Source organism: Oryctolagus cuniculus, chromosome 16 (assembly GCF_051225735.1).
Source record: "Oryctolagus cuniculus isolate XC-2025 breed Fujian yellow rabbit chromosome 16, ASM5122573v1, whole genome shotgun sequence".
NCBI lineage: Eukaryota > Metazoa > Chordata > Mammalia > Lagomorpha > Leporidae > Oryctolagus > Oryctolagus cuniculus.
Window position 1 is genome coordinate 76,267,986 of NC_142882.1, and position 26,426 is coordinate 76,294,411.

Consider the following 26,426-nt stretch of genomic DNA (forward strand, 5'->3'; position numbering starts at 1 on the left):
ACTGTAGGCGATGGCTTTACCCACTACACCACAGCACCGGCCCCCTTCAGTCTACTTTCAAACAGCAGAATTCAGTCTGTAACAGAGAGCTCATGTTCTTGACTTTATTTGTTCCATCTTTACATATATTTTTATTGTGATTTTTGTTTCTATTGGTTAATTTTCCCCCAACCCCTCTTATTTAGTGATACTGTTGTAGTTTTCCAATGCAGAATGTTCACTTTTCTTATCCCTAAAGGGCCACAAGCCAGCGTCTTTCACTCAACTATGACCTGGAGAGGAGTTAACCATGGCTTCCTGTTCCATAGGGCATTAGTCTCGTTTCGTTACTCCTTTCTCTGATAAGAAAAGCTCTTCAGAACTTGTCCTCAACACTCTTTTCCTCACCCCAAACCAGACTTTGCCCTGCCTATCTGCCTGGGTTTTGCAGAAATGTAGTCCTGTGCGTAGTTCCAGACGACAGTGCGTCTCCCCTGTTCCGGTGTCGCTGTCGCGGGCCTCGCGTGGCCGCGCTCGGAGGCCCCGGTGCGGGTGGAGGGGCAGGTGGGAGACCGCTGCGAGCTCCCTCGTGCCCGGTTCTTCTCTCTGACTTATCCTGAGTGCTCCATTCTGATCAGTTTGGTTTAAGTTCAAGTCTCTAGTATTTTCCTCAGGCTTGACAGAAAGCTAACATCTTCAGTAATTCTTTATATGTTTGCAAACAACGGTCTCAGAAACTAACAAAAGGAGTCCGACGGAAGTGAGCGCGTGCTGCGTGCCCCTGCCTGGAGAGGCTCAGGGACACACGGAGCTGAGCGGGGGCTCCTCCGGGAGAAGGCGGCGCGCCGGGGCTGCTGGAAATGTCTGGGGCTCGCCTGTGTGGTGGTTGAGGGTATTTCTTCACATGCAAATCCCATCCGGAACCACGCTTAGGATTTTTGCACTTTATTGATGTGAAAGCTATCTCTGTAAAAAGAAAAAAAGGCTAAGGATTGAAAGCTAATAAATGAATAACGAGGGAAGATTTGAACAAGAAGACCAAGGCAAAGGCTTGTTGCATAAAAAGCATCAGACCAAACGCTGTGAAAGGCAAGTTCTCAGGAGCAAATGTATTTACTGCTACTTAACATGTTCTAATACCTTACAACAGACCAATGAAAAAAGTTAAATCATTCTACAATATGAAAAGTTGACATTGTATTTCTGGTGAGAAACTGGCCAGAAAAAGAAGCACCAAGTAGCCACATTCTAAATAAAACTGCAGGCAGAGACAGCGAGTCTCACTCAGAGAGGCTGAAGCAGCCCTCTGCAACCACATCAGCCTGCTTTCGCTTCGGGCGCCAGAATGAAAGAAAAGCAGAAAAGGCAGCTAAGCCTCCCCACACCTTCCCAGGGGCCCTGCAGCTGCGGGGTAAGCTTGAGCGAGGGGAGTGAAACAGTCAAATCATTTAGACCGTACGCACTTGCTATCTGTCCTCTAATGAATCCAGTTGTTGGGATCCTCCCTAACACCTAATTATAATTTCTACCAGGGTCAGACATTTAGCCTAGTGCTTAAAATGCCTGTCTCAGATCATGGTGCGTCGGTTCAATTCCCATCTCCGCTATCAACTCCAGCTTCCTGTTAATGCAGACTGAGAGGCAGCAGGTGATGCCTCAAGTGGTTGTGTCTCTGCCAGCTACGTGGGAGGCATGGATTGAGTTCCCAACTCTTCGCTCCAGCCCCAGCCCAGCCCTGGCAGTAGCAGGCATTGGGGGGGGGGGGGGGTGAACTAGCAGATGGGAGCACATATATTTTCCTCTCTCTGTCTCCTTTTCTCTCTCAAATAATTATGTAAGTTTTAAATTCCCACTAAAGGGGCCCGCGCCGCGGCTCAATAGGCTGGTCCTCCGCCTGCGGCGCCGGCACACCGGGTTCTAGTCCCGGTTGGGGCGCCGGATTCTGTCTCAGTTGCCCCTCTTCCAGTCCAGCTCTCTGCTGTGGCCTGGGAGTGCAGTGGAGGATGGCCCAAGTGCTTGGGCCCTGCACCCCATAGGAGACCAGGAGAAGCATCTGGCTCCTGGCTTCGGATCAGCGTGGTGCGCCGGCTGCTGCGGCCATTGGAGGGTGAACCAACGGCAAAAGGAAGACCTTTCTCTCTGTCTGTCTCTCTCACGGTCCACTCTGCCTGTCAAAAAAAAATTCTCACTAAAGGTGGTTAACATGAAAACATGTAAAAATCATGAATATTTTTTAAAATAAAAATACTGAAAAGACAGAAATCCGCTGGAAAGCATGACATCATCGAGTGTATGCTGCTCTCTTGCAACAATGTGAATTTTAAGAAAAAGATGGTGAGGATGGTGTATGGCATGCCCAGTTCCTTCTAGTTCAGGAAAGGCATCGCTGTAACACGTGTACATTTCTTCTCTAAGGGTCTACGTTTCTCTCACTTTTTTTTTTTTTTAAACCTCTGGGCAAATGAGATTTATCAAGCAATGACTGCACCTGCCCAGGCAGGGAGTCGGTTGATGTTTCCATCCATTTCTGCATTGCTGGGGCCCTGCGTTCAGGCAGCCTCCGGAGCGGCAGGTCCTGGTCTGAAATGAGCGCTTAGTGTATCGGCCCACGTAGAAACAGATCTCTTTGTAAGGTTGAATGGGGCTGATAAAATAATAGATTGCCCCGCTGTGTGGAAGCTATGGGAATGCAGCTACGAGGCTTCACGTAGGTCCCAGAGACCCACCTAGCAGTTGCAGCAAGAAATTTGTGAAAAAGTAAGGCCTCAGTAAAATGCTACAAGTAAAGGAATCCTGTATGGAAATGTACGTGTGCATGTGGTAGCAGGGCTGATCTGTATGTTGGGAGGAAAAGTTAACCATCAACACACCCTAGTGTTTTGGATCCAGCTTCTGCTGTATGTTGTACCACTTCCTAGAAGTCCTTTTGGAAACAGGCCCCATATTTCAACTGTACACTTATGGTGAGAACAGGCACCCCGGAGAGGTGTGGGTATGTATCCCATTAAAATCAATCAATTGTCTTGTTAAATTACATAAACATTTCCATGTAATGACCAACACTAACATAATTTCCTGAAAACATAACACAAATAGAACAGATCTTGAAACAGACCACAGACATCAGAATGCCCACGTGGAGGCCCCAGACCTTAGACTTCTATTTGTTATTTCTGGCTCACGTAGCATTTCAGGAGCCAAGCAAATGTGTTCTGTCTCTGGATCATACAAGGGCAATGCCCGCCTTCCCATCCTGGGCCTTTGGCTCTGTTCCGTGTGTCCTGATGGACAGAAAGAATGCACAAAGAATGTCTTGTTTGCATTCTGGAGGCGATTGTGATGGTGAGAAGAGTCGGTGACTGTGCACTGAGTAACTCATCAAGAGAACTGAAAGATGTGTATGTGAGAGAGACAGAGACAGAGACAGACAGACAAGGGGATACCTGTTCCAAGGTCTGATTGAGGAATCCTGGTACAGGGTAGGCCTGTGGCACAGCAGCTGAGTCTGCCTCTCGCAATGCCTTGCTCACATACCTGAGTGCCTGGTTCAAGTCTCAGCACTTCCGCTTCCGATCTCGCTTTCTGCTAATGCACGCTGGGAGGCAGCGAATGACAGCTCAGATACCTGGGCTGTGCCACCCACGTGGGACCTGGATGGCTTCTGGCTTTTGCCTGGCCTAGCTCCAGCTCTTGTGGCATTTGGGGAGTGGACTAATAGACAGAAGACCTCTCTCTCTCTCTCTCTCTCTCTCTCTGTGTGTGTGTGTGTGTGTGTAGTCCCCCTCTCCCTCTCCCTATCCCTCTCCCCTCTTCCCTCTCCCCTCTTCTTCTCCCCCTCCCCTCTCTCTCCCTCCCCCTCTCTCTCCCTCTCCTCCCTCCCTCTCTGCCTTTCAAGTAGATGCAAATGAATAAATATACTTTTTCTTTTTTTTTTTTTTTTGACAGGCAGAGTGGACAGTGAGAGAGACAGAGAGAAAGGTCTTCCTTTTGCCATTGGTTCACCTTCCAATGGCCACCGCGGATCCAAAGCCAGGAGCCAGGTGCTTCTCCTGGTCTCCCATGTGGGTGCAGGGCCCAAGCACTTGGGCCATCCTCCACTGCACTCCCGGGCCACAGCAGAGAGCTGGCCTGGAAGAGGGGCAACCGGGACAGAATCTGGCGCCCCGACCGGGACTAGAACCTGGTGTGCCGACGCCGCAGGCGGAGGATTAGCCTAGTGAGCCACAGCGCCGGCTATAAATACACTTTTTCAAAAACAGGAATAAATGAAAAAATATGACCTCATGGTAAAGCCAAGTTGGTATGTGTGGTAACAGCTTATTGATTGTCACAAAGAATACAGTCTGAAATGGAGAAAGCCATAATTCTAGAATAGGGAATCTCGGGCTTACTGAGCTGAAATCGGAGAGGGGGCGGGGGACTATAGAGTGTGGCTTTTCCTACCCGCTACCTCCTAACTACTTTATTTCAGTGTCTTCCCAGGATAGAGAGCTGTAGGTGCTTCTCTGATCCCTGCATAAAGTATTAGATTATTAGTAACGGATTCATCTCCTCAGAGCACCCATGTCAAGTCCTCAAAGGCCCAATCATTGGCCCTAACGTGTCCCTTGGTGGCCAAGTCACAGCCAGTCCACAAGCCTGAAGTTCGTACGGAGCTGGGGACAACAGAGCAGAGCGGGCAGCCGTGGCCCACTCACTTTCATGCTCGGCCACTTTCGGCTGGCTCGCCGAGGCGTCCGCACCCTCAGGGCGCACCGTGACTACACCACACGGACGTCTCTTGGCCACACTGGCAGTGTTGCACGGCAGGTAGCCACTAAATGCGCTGGAAGAGAAAGGCCAGCCTTAGGTTGTCCCTTGCCTCTTCTGTGTGGCTCTGTCCTGACTCCCACTAGGATGTAACAGGGGCAGTCTTACATCCTCCCCAGCTCTCCCAGAGCACTGCAGGCAGAGGTCTCCATCAAGACTGAAAGTGTCGGTTCCACTACGCTCATAGCCAGAAGGGCATTTCCCATCTCTTTTTACTTTATTTGCACGACTCAGCACAGCACCATCTGCAAACAGTGACTTCTGGGGTAACGCACCAACCCCTAACTGGATCAGTCTTCCTGGGTCCCGATGGAGAGACTGAACCTACAGTCACTGTTCCAGGATATTTTGATAATTGATGTCCAGTTACTGAGAATTACAATTTTTTTTTTGACAGGCAGAGTGGACAGTGAGAGAGAGAGAGAGAGAAAGGTCTTCCTTTGCCATTGGTTCACCCTCCAATGGCCGCTCAGGCCAGCGCACTGCAGCCGGCGCACCGCGCTGATCCGATGGCAGGAACCAGGTGCTTATCCTGGTCTCCCATGGGGTGCAGGGCCCAAGCACTTGGGCCATCCTCCACTGCACTCCCTGGCCACAGCAGAGAGCTGGCCTGGAAGAGGGGCAACCGGGACAGACTCCGGAGCCCCAACCGGGACTAGAACCCGGTGTGCCGGCGCCGCAAGGCGGAGGATTAGCCTAGTGAGCCGCGGCACTGGCGAGAATTACAATTTTAAAAATGAGAAACTCTTTTGTAAAAAAAAAAAAAAAAAAAAAAACAGTTTTGCTCTCATTATTTATATTTATCCTTAAGGCCACTTCCTCCTCATTCAATTCCCTCTTCTGAGTTGATTCTGAGGAAAAACAAAGGGGACAAGACCCAGCTTGAAGTGGTCTGTGTGCCATGAACGACACGGAAGCTGTTCCAGCCACACACAGAATCCACGTGTAACGTGGCCATCACCACGTTAGGCAAAGACGAGAGAAACTGGTAGGGCAGTGAGCTGGTAACGACATGCAACAAAGATTTCCTGCTCTTCAAGAGAGAGTGCCTGCATGCTCCCCCAGCGCATTTGAGCGTGAATTTAATCTTTCACAACTTGATGGGCCTGAAACTGTGTGCAACAGAAGTACACCTGCAACAAGACTTTCTCCGACACTAGGATTTAGAACCGTGCCACGCAGACCCCTTAACTGGCAGCAGATTTGCATTTCAAGGCCTTTTTGAAAATACCAGTCCCACACCGAACAACCTGTAGGAACAGCAATCAGGAAAAACCAAACCTATGGCCATCATCTGCTAATTACAATGAGGAGGCCTGAGGGAGAATCTTCCAGGCACCCACTAATCCAGACAGATTTATCTGCATTTGAATGAGTGATGTCAGAGCCCTCTACAGCTGTGACCCACTGGGGTCGCAGGCCAATCAAAGCCTCAGCGCAGCTGGACAGGCTCATTTGTTCTCCCAGATCTTATCAGGCCCGACTCCTTTTCCCATTAAAACTCTCCTTTCTCACTTTCAGTCTCAATTTTCCTCTACTCACAAATACCTAGAATAGAAGGGAGCTTAAAGGTCTTCTAATCCACTGATTTTCAAAGTTGTTTTGTTTTGTTTTAATCAAGGAATCCTTCCCTCCAATTAAGGCTCACCCAGAAAACTAAGATGTAAAACAGAGCCACTTGGACGTGCTGTGGTCACGAGGGAAGGGCAGCCGCTGGTGTGTAAGGGCTTCGGAGTGGAAGCCCACCCCCTCGCTCTCTGCATGGATGAAGAAGTGGAGACAGGGCTCGGTTTTTCCGGGGATGCGGCATCAAGTATGTGGGGTCAGCATTGGTCTTCACTGCACAGGACTGGTCCGTCCTGGTAGTTACTTGGCATTTCTGCCCTCTCCTGCCATATGCCTGCAGGGCCCGCTCCTGTTTGTGTCAGCCAAATTCAGCAACTGAGAGCATGACTCTGATTCTCCCCAGGCTGAGAACCACGCAGGCCTGGAGTCAAGGAGCAGAGCCAGGGTGAACCCAGGTTTCTTGACTCCCAGCCGGTCGCTCTTTCCTCTCCAGCCTGTGGATTTCTGTCAGCTCCGATTCCTTTCCCTCCCTCACCCCTTTTGAGCTTTGCCCTGATGGTCAAGCCCCTGTCTGATGCACTTCAGCTTCCACAACTCTGTGAGGCTGCCTCCCCTTCCCCCTTCCATTACTGCTCCTCCTGTGGAAGCCATGCAAGCCATCCAAGAACATAGGTTAATTTAGACAAAGACAAAATATCTTCTAGCGCTTGCCCTGTTTCCAACGAGCACAAATTTATCTCTTGGCCTGATGACCAATGCAGCTTCTCAGTGAGATGTGATTTTTCCATTCATGAACCCAGATGAAATGATTTGTTTTCTTCTCTCCAAATTGAATTGTTTGATTCTGGGTTACCTGTATTCTTTAGAACCATCTATAGAGCCACAATTCTAGTAGATCAGTTCTTGGCCGCCATCTTGGACGTGGAGCCAGAGAGATCTGGACCTGATTCTTTCCCCTCTATTGGTTGGTTGGGTAACTTTCTCAAGGACACCTGGCCTTTCTGGGCCTCAGTTTCCTTATCTGTAAACTGGGAGGAAAACTCGCTTTGCAGGAAGCCTTGTATGGATGAAAGGCGAGGATACCTGTGCGGTACTCAGCGCCCCCAGCTGACTGTGACTGCAGCCACTGTTATCACCACCACCAATTCCTCACCTTTGCACACTTTGTTGCAGTAAGTTTCATAAAATTGTCACGTGGAGGTGGCTGGGTCCCCTGGTTCTAGATTGCTTGCTCAGAGTTTACCTTCAGCGCTCAAGCTAGCCCATTCATGTCAGCCCATTTGGGAGGAGAATGATGCACTCACCTCTTCCGTGGCTAACAGGGCGAGTAGACATCCCCATGGTTGCCTGAGAGATCTTATTTCCTACTGATAGAGGGGTCGGCAAAAACCTGGACCTTTCCAAATGGGCTTTTACTAACAGCCCATCAAGGTTCCAGAGGGAACTCTCATGTCAGAGAAAGCAGGCATCCTTTCTTACTGACAGTTTGAGATGTGTGGTTGAAATCATTCTTGACAAGAAAAAAACAGGCTTAAGTACAACGAAATCACGGATCGTCCACAGTGACCAATTTTCCAACTTCAGTATCCACCCCAGCGCTTAATTATGACACACAAAAAAGAATCTTCGAGTTTGATGTAAATTTTTGTCTTTTGCACCCAGTACTGAAAAACCAGTTGAACAATTTCAGAAAATCACAGCTATTAAGTCAAACTAAAGCAAACACATTGTTCTGAGATACTTGCCAAGTTTTTTGAGTACAATTTGCATTGCTGAATCAATTAGTTTTTGCAGTTATATATGTGTGAAGCGTTTGTCAGAGGCTTGTTCACAATCTATCCATCTGGTTAGTGTTTTAAATGATATATACAGATGTTAAATGTGTATATGAAAAAGTACACTTTATTGAAAATAACTAAAACCCTATAAATCATAACAAATTCGATATTAAATTCCACACTGGGATTCTTTAGATAGACCAGATTCAACAGCTCTTGTGAATAGAAAGCTTTTGCTTGTTTCAGGGGAAAATTTTGCCCAAAAAGAGACTAATGCAGATTCCCTAGCTACATTTCCTTGCTCTTTTTATTGGCAGTGAAACAATAATTATTCAATTAATCTTGTCAACAAGTGGAGGCTGGTTTCATTTCAGTTGTTTACTAATTATCATTGGGTAGATCTTTAGATCCTTGAAAATGTTGTCCAATTGCAACAAACTACTAATGAAGCAAAGCTTGGTTAATTAGGGAATAAGAGCAATTAGCTTGTCAGCAGCTAATTCCCGCAGTCCCTAGAGAAACGCTACATTTAGGGATTCCTAGCACAGGAGCTATTGACCTCTAAACCTTCTCCTTTTCTGTCACTGCTGTTTAATGGACAGTCACTTATTTTGTCAGGCTAATCACAGAGGTAATGAAGTATCCTACTGGCTTTAGCTTGGCACTCTGTTTTTCTCCTGCTAATTTTAGAAAGTTTAAAAATAGATGAATGGGTCTATTTTGGACATCATTAAAGGAGGAAGCCCAAGGTGGGACTTCACAGACTTCTTGGAGGCCCTGCTGCCCACCCCCAGTGCTATCTGGAGCTCATTAGCTCACAGAGCCTTCCCTGCCAAGGAATAGCTGGTCGTGAGTGTTTTAAGTTACAAGTCTGTTGTGGGTCAAGTCAGCTCTGCTGAGAATGCGATTTAATGGGTCGAGGGAGGACCACTCTGAAACATGTTCTTTCGTTTCCATCTTTACTGACAGAAACTGTCTTTAAAAAACAGTGGAGTTGGTTAATACATGTGCAGCTGTGTTGGGGGGAGAGCGAGCGAGATGGGTGGGAACTCTTTATCAGAAAGCCCTTCGAAAAAGCTCTTTGACAAGCTGGCCCAGGAGGAATAATTGAAGCCACAGTAATCTGATTGTCCCCACCTTGGACCGGCCATCACGGGTGTGAATTCAATGCAGAGTATCCCACCACATCTAGAATAGGGCTGAACCGCGGGACCGACTTGTTACTGCTGTCTGCCCGGTCTGGGGCAGGAAAGCGCAAGCCTTAAATCTTGGAGCCAGTCTGTCTCCCCCAAGGCATGTTGCAAAGCTTCACTTAGCTCACTTTTTCTTTTCTCCTTGGGAATATTGTGACAGATCTCTGAAACTTAAGCTGTTATAACAACTACATAGGATAGAAAAGGAGCTTGGAAGTGGAAATGAAAATGGAAACCACTAATCTCAACTCACCATGGAATTGTACGGGAGCTGTCACCACCAGCCGTACTAATGATGTTGACCTTGCTGGAACTCAGTGTCACCCTTCTCGCTTCTTGAATTCTGAGTGGAGAAATAAGACAAAAGAATAAGGTGGAAGGGAGATCCTTTATTGTAAATTACTGGTGCTCAATTCAGGTTTTACTATCAAGAGAAATAGCCTCAATATTTTAAAGAAATCAGTAAAATGTAACAATGAATTAAACACCCTATGAAAGAAGGCAGTTGATATCAGAGAAGGTTTCTTCTGTCACAGACAAGAGCTTCCTAAAAGGACTAGGACTAGATATTCCCACCCAATACCTGCACCTTAGACCACGGCACGTGGAAGCCCGCCGGTGTGAAGCAAGGAGCTGAGCAGATGGGCTTCTGCTGGTGGCTGCACACTGACTTTGCATGCCCAGCTCTTTTCAAACTCAGTACAAGGATTCTGATGAAGTCACCTTGCAAAGGAGCAACTGGGATGGGACCAGAACACAGGAGTATTCCCCAAGTAGAATTCCCTCCACGGGAGCAGCAAAACGTGATTCCTCTTAACAGATGTTATAGGCAAAGGAGTTTGGTGTGACTCATTAAGAAATTAAGAGTACAATAAAATTTGAATTAAACCTCATTAATTAAAAATCAAGATGATTAGTTGTTGTATTGTTAGTAAACAAAAATTCTTTAAAGATTTATTTATTTATTTGAAAGGTAGAGTTAGAAAGGGAGAGACAGAGTGAGAGAGACCTTCCATTCACTGGTTCATGCTCCAAATGGCTGCAATGGCAGGGGCTGGAGTAGGCCTGGAACTCCATCCATGTCTCCTATATGGGCGTCAGGGACCCAAGCACTTGGGCCATCTTCTACTGCTTTCTCAGGTGCATTAGCTGGGAGCTGGATCGGAACTGGAGCAGCAGAGTCTTTTTTTTTTTTTTTTAACAGGCAGAGTGGACAGTGAGAGAGAGAGAGACAGAGAGAAAGGTCTTCCTTTGCCGTTGGTTCACCCTCCAATGGCTGCCGCAGCTGGCGCGCTGCAGCCTGCGCACCACGCTGATCCGATGGCGGGAGCCAGGTACTTCTCCTGGTCTCCCATGGGGTGCAGGTCCTAAGCACTTGGGCCATCCTCCACTGCACTCCCTGGCCACAGCAGAGAGCTGGCCTGGAAGAGGGGCAACCGGGACAGAACCGGCGCCCCGACCGGGACTAGAACCCGGTGGTGCCGGCGCCGCAAGGCGGAGGATTAGCCTAGTGAGCCGCGGTGCCGGCCCAGCAGAGTCTTGACCCAATGCTCATTTGGGATTCTAGTGTTTCAGTCAGCAGCTTAGCTCAGTGCACCACAACACCAACCCCCAACAAAGCATCAAGAAAGAAAATTAATACTGTCTATTGAAATTTCTGAAGGACTATTTTGATTCCTAAGAGAATGCACTACTTTAAAATATTGCAAAGCACCAGTTCAAATTTAAAAAGGACCATGCTAATTATAGGACATGTTTAGCTGTTGGAATATCTTATACATGCACATGTATTTCATTCTTCAAACAGTGGATATCCTACACAGAACTGACGCAGTTGTTTTTATTTTTGGTCTCAATATGCGCATAGCCTACCGCCATGCTCTACCTTCAGCTCACTGATGGGTAAAGACTGGAAGGACAAGGACCATAAATTCCCCAGGTTCCCCTTTCTTTCCATGTCATCATTTTTAGCATAACTGATTGATGGCTACAGGGATGTAATAAACCAAGAGAGATGACAGGGTTGCTGGTTGTTTGCATTTCTTAGAACATTCTTTTCTATGTCTGAAACAACTGTGGGTTTGAACAGAAAATGTGGTCTTTGGGGGGCTGTTAGTCCCCACAAACCCCTCCCCCCATCTCTCCTACAGAGTCCTGGATGTGACTGACTTACCTGGTGCTGACTCTGAGCCTTGTTGAACTGCCACATGTCGTGGGTTCTCCAGGTGCTCCTGGAACACTAGGAATGCCGTCTGCAGATGGGGTGCCTGGGGAGCCGGAGGAACCATGATGCCCATGACTCCTCTGCTCAAACGCCAGCTTTGTTGTTGCATCAAACTCCACTTAAGAAACACAGGTCTAAAGAGAAAGTTGCTAAGCATTGCCAAACAGCAGAGCAGTAAACAGAGTATGGGGCGCTTTTGAGCCACCGCACAGGTCACACACCCATGAAGCCAGCCTTGGGCTCCAAGGCTAGACCTGAAGGATTAGCATCTCAAAGGCTGAATTCCAAGAGAGCCAATTGGAAGGGAGGAGCAGGTGATGGAACAGCCCTTTACCCAGGTTTAAAACCACTGCTGTAACGTTTGCCAGGAGGTGAGAGTAGGAAGCACAAATGGGCCTTGTCCCAACAGAACACCAGGCTGGGAGCCCTTGCTGACAAGAATATTAGGGGTTATTTTTCCCTCAATTAATACAAAGTGATTCTTAAGTTGTTATTTAGAGTCTTAGGGAGCCAGTTTGGCCTTTGTACTAAATGACCTTCTTCCACTGAGCACAAAAGTGTGTGTGTGTGTGTTTCATTTTTGTGGCCATCTGGTTAAATGGAAGTTTTTTATAATTTTTCAACTGATTCAGTGAAAGTGGTATGTGTAGGGTTGGTAAAGTAAACAGCTTTGAGGTTCTTTAAACCATTGCATTTGTGATCATTTTAGAGGGTGCAAGCTTCCTGCTGTAGAATCTCTGTGTGCTAACAACCCTTTGGGGTATAATAGACAGGATTCTCTCTCTCTATGGGTGTGTTGACCAGGGTGCCCTCCCAGGGTCTGAGTCGGAGTGTGTGAACCAACTTGTCACCACTCCTCATGGCGTCAGCTTCTTAGACAGGTGTAAGCACTTTATGCAAGTGAAATCGGAACTCAAAGTAGACAAGGCCTCGGTGTGCCCGGGCTCTAAACTAGGCCGATTGGTTGTGTCTCTCTGCAGAGGAAACGTGGTCTGTCCAGTATCGACCTCTTTCTACAGCTCCTACTGGGTCTTAACATAAAATAGGACTATTGAGACCTTTTTCCAAATTGTTCCCTTATTCTTCTGCATTCTAGAAAAACGCACTTCCATTTGCTCAACCCAAACCCTAGGACCCCCTGCTGAGTCCCTGCCTGCCCTCCCTTCCTGCAGTCTATCTGCCAGTTCTGTTCACAGGCAAAGTCTGTCTCATCTCACCACCATTAACCACCTCTGGCCCACGCTGCAGGCCCTCAAAGCTGATCTCCCTAACTGGATTCTTGCCCCTTCTGGTAATCCATCAGCTACAAACTAGTCATGGTGAACTTTATAAAATGTAAGTCAATCACACCATGACACTTGCATACTTATAAATCTTCAGAGCTCATTGTCCTCGCTTACAAGGCTTGCACAGTATGGAATTAGTCTGCTTCCTCAACCACTTCAGCCACACTGGCCTTCTGCTAGCACCTGGAGCCCGTTAAAGCCTCTCTACCCCAGGGCCTTTACACTTGCAAGTCCCTCTGCCTGAGCTGTTCTTCTATGAACTCTCTGCAATGTTTAGTTTAAAATAACTGGGGGGACAGGGCTGGCTTGTGTCATCTCCCCATGGAAGTCTCACTGATTGCCACACCTGAAGTAAGTCTACCCCAGTTACTCTCTATGTAGCCCTATCTATTCTCGTCGTAGAATGTCTCACGGTCTGAGTTATGTCCAGGCCATTTCTCTCCACCAAAGTATAAGTTGCATGAGGGCAAGATCTTGTCTAAACTGCCCCTGTATCCCTAGCACATAAAGTGGTGTCTAACATCTAACAAGTACTCAAAATGGTTTTTAGTTTAAATGACGAATAAGGAGAAAGTCATAGGCCTTTTTTTTTTTTAAGAATTATTTGTTTATTTGAAAGGCAGAGTTACAGAGAGGCAGAAGCAGAGAGAGACGTTCCATCTACTGGTTCACTTCCCAAATGTCTGCAATGGCTGCAGCTGAGCCAATCTGAAGCCAGGAGCTTCTTCTGGGTCTCCCATGTTGGTGCAGGGTCCCAAGGACTTGGGCCATCTTCTGCTGCTTTCCCAGGCCATAGCAGAGAGCTGGATCAGAAGTGGAACAACCAGGATGCAAACCCGTGCCCATGTGGGATGCCAGCGCTGCAGGTAGCAGCTTTACCTGCTACACCACAGTGCCAGCCCCCAGGCCTATCTTAAAATTGCCTGATGTCATGGGATTAGGGCAACCTGCGTGACTGTGAGGAAACAAGCATTATGGGCAAGTGAAGGAGAAAGGAGACAAGCTTGGGGCTGCAGATAGGAGCCGGCATCCGAGAAAGTGCGAGCCTAGGCTCTCAGCAGGGAGAGTGGCCCAGTCCTGAACCCGAGGCAGGCATGACCGACAATGTTCTCTTTTTGCCAGATGCCAACTGCAGTCTCGAGTTTTTTAGGCTAGAAAGCAGACAGTTTCTCTGCAGTCTTGTTTTCTGTTGCTGTGGAACCTTCTCAGCACGGTAAGAGAGCATAACTCAGACTAGGAGATCTAGGAATATGGTTTGTTTAGGCATGACTGGACCCAGTAGCTCAAATTACATCACCTGATTTGTCTCCCTCTATCCAAGTATCCCTCTATCTGTGGATACATGGGTGTGATATTACATGTGTTATATATATATGTGTGTCCATATGTAATGTATGATACATAATATACGTGTGTGTGGATTTATATAAAGCATTTGTAATGGTGTGTGTGTATATATATATATATTCATCCATATTTCTTTAGCTTGCTATGAATTCGTTTCTCAGCTGTGGCAGAAAATGACACCATAGTCACACCCAAACCCCAATTCTAACAACTCTTTATCCAAAAGGAGAAGATAGCCTCACCCTCCTGTGTCCTTCCGTGAGTCTCCCACGCACTCTGCCTGACTCAGTTCCATCCACTAGGCTAAGTCACTGTGAACGGTCATTCTGGATGGCTACTCCATCCACTGGTCAGCAAGGCAGGCGCAGTGAGAGACCACGTGGAAGGGTGGGGTGTGGATTCCCGGACAAGAGATGCTGGTGGACAAAATGACTCCAGCTCCTTCAGAAAGGCCTCTCAGTTCTCAGAACATACACACTCGTCTGTGTGACCAGGGGGTTGCATTTGGCCTCTGCTTTGGATGCCGTTCCCTCAGCTGTCTGGTGAGCTCACGATGGCACGGTTGCTTTGAAAAGCCTCCACGTATTCTCCCACAGTAGCCAACTCACCGCTCTGTGTTCTTCATCAACGTCTCGACTTCGGGGAGAGTAATGTTAACAGGTGCTTTGACACAACAGGTGCCCCACAAAGAAATGGATGCCTGATTAATTCACTTTCACAAGTCATACACCTAATGAATTACAGACTCTCACTCTCTTGCCCTTGCCTGGTCCTTCAGCACTTTTATGGTAGTATAAATAGTACAAGATGTTCATGAAGAAAAGCTGGGACTCTCAGCTCTTGCAGCAGAAGCCTAAGTTTGGAGATTCTCATTGAGGAGAACCAGTTGTCCATGGAATAAATAAATACAGAGGTTCTCTGAACGTTCTGCTCGGGTAAACTGTACCGCGGGAGTCCTGATAACTCAGGGAAGCTAAGTTCTTTTCACAGCCATTCCAATAGTGTGCACTTCAGGTAAACATTTATCCAACATAAATATATATGAATAGGTGCTGAATAGAGCCGTTTGCTTCCTTCAGTGACTGAGGACACAAGGTAAGCAGGACGCGACCTCGCTCCCTAAGCAGGTGCAGTGGGAGACTTCAGACGGGAACCTCAGGCAGTGGGTAGATGAGGCCGCTCTGCTAAAACTGCGCCGCGCCGCGGAGATCTCCAGGCCTGGCTGCACCTCACACGTGCGGTGCGTGCGGAGGGGCCGCCTCCCACTGCGCTGACTTCTCCTCCCTCTGCTCCAGTGATCCCGGGTTTCTGATTCAAGCCCCCCGAATTCTGCTTACCTAAAAGTCTAAAAGGGCTTCGCTGGCCAGGCTGTTACCACCCCACCCACCTCCACTCCTCTAACCCCCACCCCTCCCCCTCCCTGCTCACCTCCTCCTCACTCTCAAAGCCCTGGGCTTGGCCTGGCTGCATTTTTCTTCCAGTTCTTTCTACTGAGAGTTTGCATCCATTTTTCATTCCCCCCCTCTCTCTCTCCTCTTCTCCCCCTCTCCCCTTCCCTCCTCCTCCCTCCATCCCTCTTCCTCTTCCTCTTCCGCTCCCTCCCTCCCTGCCTCTCTCTCACAACCTGCCTTTCAAGTAGATGAGAATAAATAAGCATTTTAAAAAAATAGAAGTTGTATTAAAAGGTGGCGACTATCACCCTTTTTTAGGTATTGTCTACTACTGCATTCTTCCTCCAATAGCAGCATACAAAGACCATATGGTCCACAAAGCCAAAAACATTTCTCCTCGGCCCCTTATATTGGCTTATAATAAGCTCTGGAGTAGAAGGAGTCTCTCACAGCACCCAGCCTGGTGATTTGTACTTCCAGAGAGTTGATACATGTCTCCTGCATTAACATCACTGTAAAATTTTTAGTATTCAAATGTGTGCCACAGGATTCCTACTTCTATATGCTAATAAAATTGAAAGCTCTAATTTCTTTATATTTTTACAAAGTTTGACACTTTCCCTAGTTTGATATTTAGCATATGAATTCTACAAAAGACTTTTTAAAGAGAAACTCCATGCTGCAATGAGGATTTATCAAACCCAAAAAGAAGAGTAATTTTGCAGTCTCTTTTTAAAAATATGAAATAGATGTTCATGTTGAAATCTTGAAAATTACACTAATGTACCATTCAAACCTTAAATGTCAGTACATAAAATTCTGTTAGTTTTCTAGCACAAAAGTAAATTAAAGATTAAAAAGTTCTGCTCTCTGGCATTGCCTTTCTTGAGGATAAATTTAGAACTAGTAGAACATTAATCTTTAGAAACTTCTAAATTTATCTACTTTTTTAAATGGAAAAGTTTTATTTTAAAAAAATAAGTTTATTTTTACGCAAAATAAATTTTTCCATTTTATTTAAGTTATACAAATTTCATGTATTTCACATATACAGATTTAGGAATATAGTAAACTTCTAAATTCAATATTTAATTTATTATACTAATAGAACTCTATAATCTGTTTTACAGAGTGAGATACTGCATACATCCAACAGAATATAGATAAAGCACAAAACATTCCTCCAGTGGACTGAGATGGGGTTGGGGGAAGAAGTAAGTAAGTACATAAATAAATATTAGATTTTTCCCTTGATTATAGGTGGTGGATGAGCCAGAATCTTCATGAGATAGAATAGTAGCAGAAATCACTTAGGTTTCTCAGGCACGTTAGCAATAAATCTCTTAGCTTCTGACATTACTTACATCTCTGTTTTGCCCTGGAGATGGCCTGGTTTACGTGGGACTGTCAGTATGATCAGGCACGCAATCAATTCAGTGAAGTTGGTGTCACATGAAGAGCACCCAGCTAGGAGCGTGGGGATCTCAGAACAAAACCAGCGAATGACCTCAGGCCCATTCTTTTGTCTTTCATCACCGTGATTTCTGAAGTCCTTCCCTTCCAGCATTCTGGGAAGCTAAGTAATACGTTTACGTTTATCTTCAACCTTTGTTACCTACTATTCAACAGATGTAAGTAAACCACATTTAAAACACATACATGTATGTATACATATATAGAATATATATGTGTGTATATGTATATGTATATATAGTACCTTGTACTTCTTTCTTAAATAAGAAACTTTTGAAAGCTGGAAAATAAATGTTATTAAATGGACTCCTACGATGTTAGTGTTCAGGAGGGAAGGTCCTAAAGATTAACTTGCATGGCTTCATTTCACAGATAAGAAAACCGAAGCAGAGAAAGCAAAGCGCTAGAGATTTGAGTTCTTAGTTGATCACGTGTTCCCGCATTCATGAATTGCATTGCAATGATGGGCATTTAATGGGGCAAACAAAATACCACTTGGGATGGCTGCATGCCATGTTGAAATACAAGGACTTGACTACCAGCATCACTCCCTGTTCCTAAGGTAGCAGGCAGTAGCCCAAATAATTGGGTCCCTGACATCCACGTAGACAACTTGGATTCAGTTCCTTATTCCCATCCTCAGCCTGGTCCAGCCCTCACTGTTTGAGGCATTTGGGGAGGGAACCAACAGATAGAGATCTCTCTCTCTCTCTCAACAGATGGAGAATCTCTGTTTTTATCTTTCTATTTCAAATAATAATTTTTTAAAAAATTATTGCATTCTAAATAATTGCTATTCTTATAACATTTGCCTGTATTGGCTTTCTCAAGTGTAATTTTTAAGTGATTCTCTATTTTCTCACAGTTTTACTTTTATATTCCCATGGCTTGAGTTCAAGCTAGTTTCCATTTCTGCAAAACATTGCATTTACTGGTTGGGTTTATCAAACAATGCTATCTAAGTAGTATATTTGTATTTCATCCAAGCGTAAGAAGTATATAGCTCATTGGAACTCGGGGCTGATAACAAAATGAAGGAAAAGAAACTAAGATAAAATTAGGGGGAAATTGTTGCCTTATCTGGACAATTTTGATTTCAAATTCTTTTTCAAAGCTATGGTTTTTATAAAGGAACACTAACTAATCTGTCACATTATATCTTGTTAACCAGAACACCAGCAATGGTAATAACACACTTCTGGCAAGAGTCCATTCAGTCATTCAACAAACATGTGTAGAGCCCCATAAATAGCAAGGTGTTGCAGGAGACCCTAACGAAAGGCAGAGATGAATGAATTGCTTTCTTGGAAGGAATTTAAAGAATAGCGATAATGACTCAGTTATTGGGTGTTTATTGGGAGCCATGCCATGTCCTGGCTCCGTGTCCTCTGAATTCTCTCATTGTCTTCCTGACGCTAAGGGTTGGATACTGCTACACTGATGTGGCTTATAACTGAGATTCCATATAAAGCTTCTAGCTCATGCTTACAGCATGACGGAGTCTCATAAAATGTTAATTTTCTACCTTTTATTTCCCAGATATCACAATTTTGCCTTCTGGCTGATATATAGCAGATAACAAGGGGTTTCCAGAAGTGGATGAATGACGCAGCAAAGAGAGCCTGCTGACTGAATCCGAGAAGGACCCCTCACATCCAAGGTGAGACGCAGAGGAGTGGAAGAGAGCTCCCCTGAAGGTAGGAATGGACAAGTGCTCCTCTTAGGGAGCTGGGCACCGGTGCACTCACAGGAGCTGTGTGGGGGTGGCAGGGAAACCAGAGCGCCTACACCAACGGCTGGACAGGAAGGGCTCTGTGCAGCCCTGTGAAGGCCCAGGTCCAAGGACACACTGAAGGCAGCGTGGGCAGAGGCACCCAGGAACGACCGAAGCCTGTGTCGCAGCAATGCCCCAGCCTAGGGCTCCAGAGCATGGCTCCCAGGACCACAACAGCCTCCAGCAGACGGCCCACAGAGACTGGGAGGAAGTTGCTAGAACAAACAGCATCCCGAAACTTGCCCCAAATCTGAACCTAATCAAGCCCCAATGTTTTCTGAGGTTTGAAAAAGCCTGGCTTAGCGTTTTAAAAACAATATCTATTTGTCTTTTGTCTTCCATTTGCAGCCAGAAGTAGAAGTTCTAAAAGTCCATTAAAAACTTTGGGTTTTATTTTTTATTTATGTCTTTACTATATGCTTTGCCTAGCCAAAACCAGAAAATGCTGGAACAGCATAAGCTCATTCTCCTGAGATACCCAGATCAAAGTCGTGTGGAACAGCCCTGGCGAAGCCACTGAATGTTTCCCTTCTTATCCAAACCCAGCCTGAATCCTCACAATTTACCCCTATGCATCCACCTTCTCAAGTGTTCCGAGGCCTTTCTTTTAGCACACATGTTGGCCTTCCAAGGGTAACAAGCAATTGTGTGCTGGCAAAAACCGTATTTTCAAGTGTAGGCCTCTGTCTTGTCATCCAGCAAAGAGAGCAAGAGCTTCCAACGACGGTATCCATTCTGCATCATACAGAATAAAAGGACAGGAAGAGGAGTGTTACATACCCTCCTGCGTAAAAATTTATTTCTCAGCAGTGTGTTTGTTTACATTACTAAATTCTCTTCCCTTGTAGGAATAGAATTCAATGTGGCCAAGTAAAATTTTAAGGCAGCTCACGTAACTAACAAATTTACAGGGAAACTCGTCCTGTTCCTTTCTCAATGATTCAGGGAGCCTTCCCGTGGGGATGAAGACCCTCCAGATTTCCCTACCAGGTAAGCTGCATTTTTGTCAGGTAACCCACACTTTTCACATATTTCCCTCAGATCAGCCTTGTTCCAAGTAACTCTGACCCATAGTATCATGCACTGCTTGCCACAATCTTTTTTTTTTTTTTTTTTGGACAGGCAGAGTTAGTGAGAGAGAGGAGAAAGACAGAGAAAGGTCTTCCTTTCGTTGGTTCACCCCCAACTGGCCGCCACTGCGCCAATCCGAAGCCAGGAGCCAGATGCCTCCTCCTGGTCTCCCATGCGGGTGCAGGGCCCAAGGACTTGGGCCATCCTCCACTCCTGGGCCACAGCAGAGAGCTGGACTAGAAGAGGAGCAACTGGGACTAGAACTGGTGTCCATATGGGATGCCGGCGCCACAGGCGGAGGATTAACCAAGTGAGCCATGGCGCCGGCCCCTCCACCTTTTCAACAGGACAAGGAAAATGTATGACGCTGCTCCATTCATAGGTGTTGAGACATTATCCGACATGCAGGCATCCTGGCCTGTAGCACGTTCTAGTCTCAGATCTGCTTTGGGTACTTGGTTATGTCTTCCAAGAGTCTACATGGCCTTGGCTATTCCACACTTCGTATTTGAAGCCATGGGCATTAGCATAATCTTTTCCTAAGTCCAAATGGAAAACATTTTCATGATCAAATAGATGAACTTCTAAGGTCAGCATTGCTGTCTCAGTTTCTGATGTTTCCAAAATACACAAGTGATTCTTTAGCCTTATAAACCTCCACCTGCTTCTTCCTTTCATGTAATTCGCCTTTGTTCGGTTATTTTGCACCACCCCTGGAGTGTTTTCAAATATATTTCAAACCCCCAAGCAACCCCATTTCAGCTGATTGACTTGGGAGAACTCTAATGCTGGCCAGGCATTTTGCTGCAACCCCATTTAGACTCAGCAGGGAGAGCAGATTTAAAAGGCAGATTACGTTTTTAGCTTTTTAAAAACTGCTTTATTAGAGAGGCTAAAAGCCACAGTGGTGGTGAGCTGAATTCTTTTGAAATACAAGCAACTTCAAGACATCTCAGGAGTGGTTCCTCACCCGTGGCGCTCCTCCCTTGGGCTTCTGTGATGGCCGGGACCAGCTGGCTCCAAGTATTTTTCTTAAGGGTCCTTGTGGCTGCAACAACAGAATCCCTAAAAGGACTAAAGAGGTTTCATTTAAGAAAAGCAGCTCACTGAGGTTCCCACCCCTGGACTTGTGGCAGGCCATTCTGTGTGAAAGGGTTAGTTACACACTGGCCGCCGCTGAATTGGAGGGGTTGGCCAAGGGGCAGTAAATAGGTAGGGAACCATGAGGAGGATGTGAAAGCCACTTAAGGGGAGGAGAGACTACCTCTGCCTGATTCCTATGGCAGGAAGCTGGGAGGCCCAGAGTACAGAAGGATGGATGGGTGTATGGGTGCATGGACAAGCAAACCATTGAATGAATGAATGAGCAAGCAGGCCACAGCCATCTCTACCACTTCATATACCATCTTAAAGCCAGGGCTACAGTTTACTAGCACATCCCCTTTTGTGAATTTTCGTCGATGACTCTGTACCAGGAGCTGCTTGTAAAGCAGTTGAGGAGCCGTGGAAAGAAGCTGGGGATAATGAGATTCCTACAGAGCCAATGGGATTTCTTAAGGAAGGTTTTGTTTACAGGTTTGGAGATGAAGTGAACACTACCAGATGTTTGCAGAAAGAGTACAGAAAGAAGCAGGCTGGCTCCTATTTTAAGAGGAGATTAAACAGGATGAAACCGGGGTTGTAAGTAGTCATGCAGGGCACATGTGCAGCCTCCCACTCACGCTGTACCCGAAGAGAACATCAGCAACCAATCAAAACTCCTTACGCCAAGCCCAAACACAGCCTCAGCATCTCTAGGCTATTGCAATCCTGAATTAAACAGGAGATATCCCTAACGATATGTGTGGATCAGCTCAGAACCCAAGGCTGATTCCCCTGGGTGGGACCAACCAGTAGTCCAAGAGGGTAGTGCCAGCACCCCAGGGCTGGAGGACTGTAGCTGTGTGCCCCACCTGAGCCAGGTGGCAGGTTCTCAGATTCGGACAACGCTTGCCTCACAGGAGTCTGGGACTGTGTCACTAGATTTTTCAAGAGTAAGTAAAAATCCACTTTTAACTTGGGATCTTTTGATTTTTAAATTCTGAATCCAAGAAGAGAGAGGGAGGGAGAAAAAAAAAGAATGCCCTGTAGGCCAAATAAAATACATATGCAGAACAAAAACAAAGCCTGTGGGTTAATGTAGCCTCCAGGCTTAGGGGGATTGAAGGAAGATTCCAATTTGCTCTTATTTTGCCCAAACTACCTTGCTACCATCTGCAGCTTAAAAACAAAAGAAAACTATCACACCAGGGCTTGAAGAGGGCATGTGACAAATTGCAGAAAATTATAGCCAACGTTTTGTGGTTGCTGATCTTCCCTGAGTTACACGCTAGCAGAGACCTGGAAAAAAAAAAAAAAAAAAAAAGGCAGCCAACTTCAAAGTTTCCAGGCTGAGGAGGGGCCTTCCCAAGCAGCTTGCTTTTGTCTGAGTGCCCCAGCCCCAACCCCTTTCTGTGGATCACAAAGCGGCTGTCGGTGGTCGCCCAGTCCAGCTCCTGACATCCCCAGGCTGATCGCCGCCTTCCCTCCTTGCCTGGTTCAGTTTCCCATCCCTCTCTCTCTGCGTCTCCCTTTGGGCTGTTTACATACAATTTCCTTCTGGGTGGAACTTTGTTTTTCCTTTCCTTCTTTTGGGCCTGTTGTTTTTTCTTAAAATAGGAGGTCATTTCAGGCAGAAATGTGTTTTTGCCTCCTTGCTTCCTCCATGGCTGGGACTGGGGCCCTCTTGGAAAGAAGGAAATTTCCACTTTGTTTACAAGGAGGAGTTGGTTTTCTTTGGATAGGCCGCGACTTTGCTGGGTAGGGAGTTTGGAATTCCTAGGATTATCAAAAGAGATCAGCAGAGGCATTTTAAAGGCACTTTCTTTGATTTTTTAAAAGATGTTGTACCCTCTGCTTTCCTGTTCCTTTTCTGTAATGTGTTCACTTTTTTCAGATGCACCCAAGAATCCCATCTATCTGTCCCGGCACTCCAGTCTCTACCTTGCCTTCCCAGAATCTTTTAACCTAAGTTGTCAGTCTGGGTTATTTGACCAACATTGGAGACCTATTCCAGCATGAGTCATAGTTTTATACTTTGAGATGGAAAAGTAATTTCTCCCCTTCTGCTTAAAATTCACCCATGACCCATTGCCATTACCAAAAAGGGCAGACTTTAATGGTGCACACCTTTCTCAAGGCCACTGCCCCGCCATCACAAACTGCACGGCAAGCCCCACATCAAATTGTGTCACTTCGGAGCAAGAGTGGACCATGCTAGGCACCATTCAGATTTAACCCTGAATCTTGCAAATAAAAGTCTAAGAAGACAGTACATTAACAACAACAACAAAAAAGTTTCTGAGTAGATGCATTGCAAAGCAAAAGAGAATAAAATGCATCAAGGTGCATCGTATGATAGCTTTGCTGGGCTTGATACTAAAGAAATGTTCATTAGTGTAATACTTGAAAATCTCAATTAAATGGAATCTAGCAATCAGATCTCTAATTTTGATTATTCCCAGGATGCTTACTGTTAAATCTAACTCCAAAGAGGAAGGCAAACAACGAGAACTAAAGGAAGTGGGAAGGAGAGAGATTGAGAAGGATGTGTCCAGGGCAGTCTAGGATGGTGGTGGAGACCACGGATCTGGAGGCAGGCAGGTGTGGGATGGGATCTCGCCACCTTTAGTGGAAGCTGACTGGCCTCAGGCAAATTACTCACTATGCCCATCTTCAATTTCCTCTTTCATAAAAGAGAGGTAATAGCAGTAGCTGCTTTGTAGAGCTGTTGTGAGTTGACAGCTGAGTACATAGTGTTCATCACAACCGACAACAGCAGGAATTCCGGCCTTCATAGGCCGTACCGATGCATCAAGCAACGTTGACCTAAGAATCCTCATTCGTTCCTTATTATAACCGATGGGGAAATTAGCAACTCAGAGAAGTTAAGTAACTTGTCCAGGGCCATAGAGCTGCTGAATAACCACACTGGGCTTCCCAGCCAAGTGAATTGGCATTGAGCCTGAACCCTTAACTGCTATGTCATTTTTAACACCCTTTTAAGGTATAATGAGTTCTCACTATCCCAAGGTCATTTCATCTCTAGCTCAACTTTCTGTGTTGCCTATGACTTCACAAACAGTGTTGCATGCTGAGCAGAGATGCTCAAAATGGCAATTTTGTTCTCCATAAGACAGTTACACACACACACACACACACACACACGCACACACACACACATACAGTTGGTCACCCCCACTGGAGAGTAACTGATGTACTTCAAGAATAATTTCTACAGAATAAGAAGAGGACGAGCTCTTCATTCATTTTAAATTGACCAGTAATTAGTTCTTAAAACCTCTCATTCCACCTAGCACTCTGATCAACTGATATTTTTCTGTACAGCAAAATAAATGCACGTGGTAGACATTAGAGGCAAATAGCTTCCAGTCCAAAAGGTGCAAACTGCTCTAATTTATCTAGTTTCTAGAGAAGTAGCATTTTTAGAGGAAACTCTGAGTGAGTGCCCAGGGAAAAGTTTCTACTGTCCTAAAATGAAAAATAAAGAATTGGAAGGCATGGGAGGGTGTGACATCAGAGATGGAAATATCAAACAGGGCCAGTAGTTTGTCACAATAATTGTTCTGGTAGCCACAAAATTGATATCACAGGATCTTTTTCTATTTATACCATTAGGTTGTGCTCAAATATAGCATGTATTTTGGTTTATATTATGCATTATCATGGAGGGCTGTATTTGATATGCACAGGCAATAGTACAAGGCAGCATAGGCAGCACAAATGGTATCAACCCATTTCACATGGGAGCAAACCGAGGATCAGCCATCCAGTGATGTGGGCGAGGTCACGCAGCTGCTTACCCGCACAGCAAACACTTATCATCTCCTGTGAGTTGTGCTAAGTCACAATTCCCACCTGCACTCTGCTAAGCCGGACCTGCCAGTTGAATTAGACAAGAGATGGCTGTGCTGGAACCAGGAATGCTTCTTGTGGGGAAAGGTCGAGAACAAGAAGTGGAGATGCCTGGGGTCCCCCTCCCAGTCCACCCCGGGTGGAGTTGGAGGCAAGGAAGTCACTGGCAGGCGAGGGAGCAATTGCAAAGGGCAAATGTCCCAGTTTTCCCACATTGGCTATGCTCATCCCGCGTCTTATATTGCACTAAAACTGCTGGCTCTCAATTCCAGCTGCAGGGCCTGAGTCACGGAGCCACCCTTAACAAACCTCTTTTCTTTGTTAGAAGAACGGGACTCATAATCATACTGGTTGTGTAGGGCTCATGTGAAAATTGAACAAAAGAGCCCCTGTAAAAGACTCAGCATTGTAAGTCCTTTCTGAACACCAACTGGGATCATCATTAGTGTGTCAGGCCCCGATGCAAGTGGCAGAGCCAGGATTTGAACTTGGCCAGCCAAACTCCAAGGACCGCTCGCTTGACCATAATCCTGTATTGACTTTGTTCCTCCCGGGCCCATCAGCCCCTAGACACCCGTCTGCATGGCTCCCTTCCTCTCGCCATTCAGGCCTCGGCTCAAACGTCACTTCCTGCGCGTGACCTGTCCCAGCTGCCTGTTGGAAGCAGCACGCCCTGTACTCTCTAGGCCGTGCAGCGGCTTCTTTTATTTATAGCACTCACAGCAGCCTGATGCAATAGGAAACATTAGCTTGAGTATTCGTGCATGGTTTTCCCCACTACTAGAAAGCGAGCTCCAAGACACCAGGAGCCTGGTTTGGCTTGTATCAGTACCTTTTTCACCTGGAACTCATTCAACTGTTCGCAGCATAAATGTTTATATTAATGAGTAAAACACTCATGAACAACATCAACCCACGTATCAAACCACTGTCAACGGAGGAATCCAAATCTGGATAAAACTAGTTTTAAACTCTTCAGAAGGAACTTGAACTAGGAAGGGGTTCTCAAAGTCCAATAGAAACCCACCTGACCATCATGATGGAGCAGGCCAAGGAGCAGTGCCTGGCCCAAAAGCTCTGGGCACTCACCCCTGACCTTACCTTCTAATAGGGCTGCCAAGCCAGTCTGACCACCCTAATGTCTGAAATGTTCTAGAAGCAAATATCACCAAAGCAGTCACAAAACTTCAAAAACCCATTTCAAGAATTCAACCCTCTTTTTTGTTTTTCTAAGATTTATGCATTTATTATTTGAAAGGCGTAGTTACAGAGAGGTGGAGGCACAGAGAGAGAAAGAGAGACACAGAGAGGTAGAGAGAGATAGAGGTCTTCCATCTGCTTGTTCACTCCCCAAAAGGCTGCAATAGCCAGAGCTGGGCTGATCTGAAGCCAGGAGCCAGGAGCTTCCTCCAGGTCTCCCACGTGGGTGCAGGGGCCCAAGGACTTGAACCACCTTCCACTGTTTTCCCGGGCCATAGCAGAGAGCTGGATCAGAGGTGAAACAGCCAAGTCTCGAACCAGCAACCATATGGGAGCCAGCACTGCAGGTGGTGGCTTTAGCCACTAAGCCACAGCACTGGCC

At 46.2% G+C, this 26,426-nt stretch overlaps 1 long non-coding RNA gene across 5 annotated transcripts in view; it reads left to right on the top strand.

Annotated features, from left to right (window-relative positions):
- LOC149121834 (uncharacterized) overlaps positions 1-21,966 on the top strand; it is a 48,248-nt gene extending 26,282 nt beyond the window's left edge. The window contains exons 2-5 of one of the 5 annotated variants that reach the window (XR_016222780.1): positions 16,704-16,791; positions 18,586-18,706; positions 19,766-19,810; positions 21,467-21,966. This is a non-coding gene — a long non-coding RNA (uncharacterized LOC149121834). Of the gene's footprint in view, positions 1-16,703; positions 16,792-18,585; positions 18,707-19,249; positions 19,596-19,731; positions 19,811-21,466 lie in introns of those variants that run through there. The other 4 variants (XR_016222778.1, XR_016222777.1, XR_016222781.1 and 1 more) reach the window with 4 other exon arrangements.
- Positions 21,967-26,426: the final 4,460 nt, after the last annotated feature.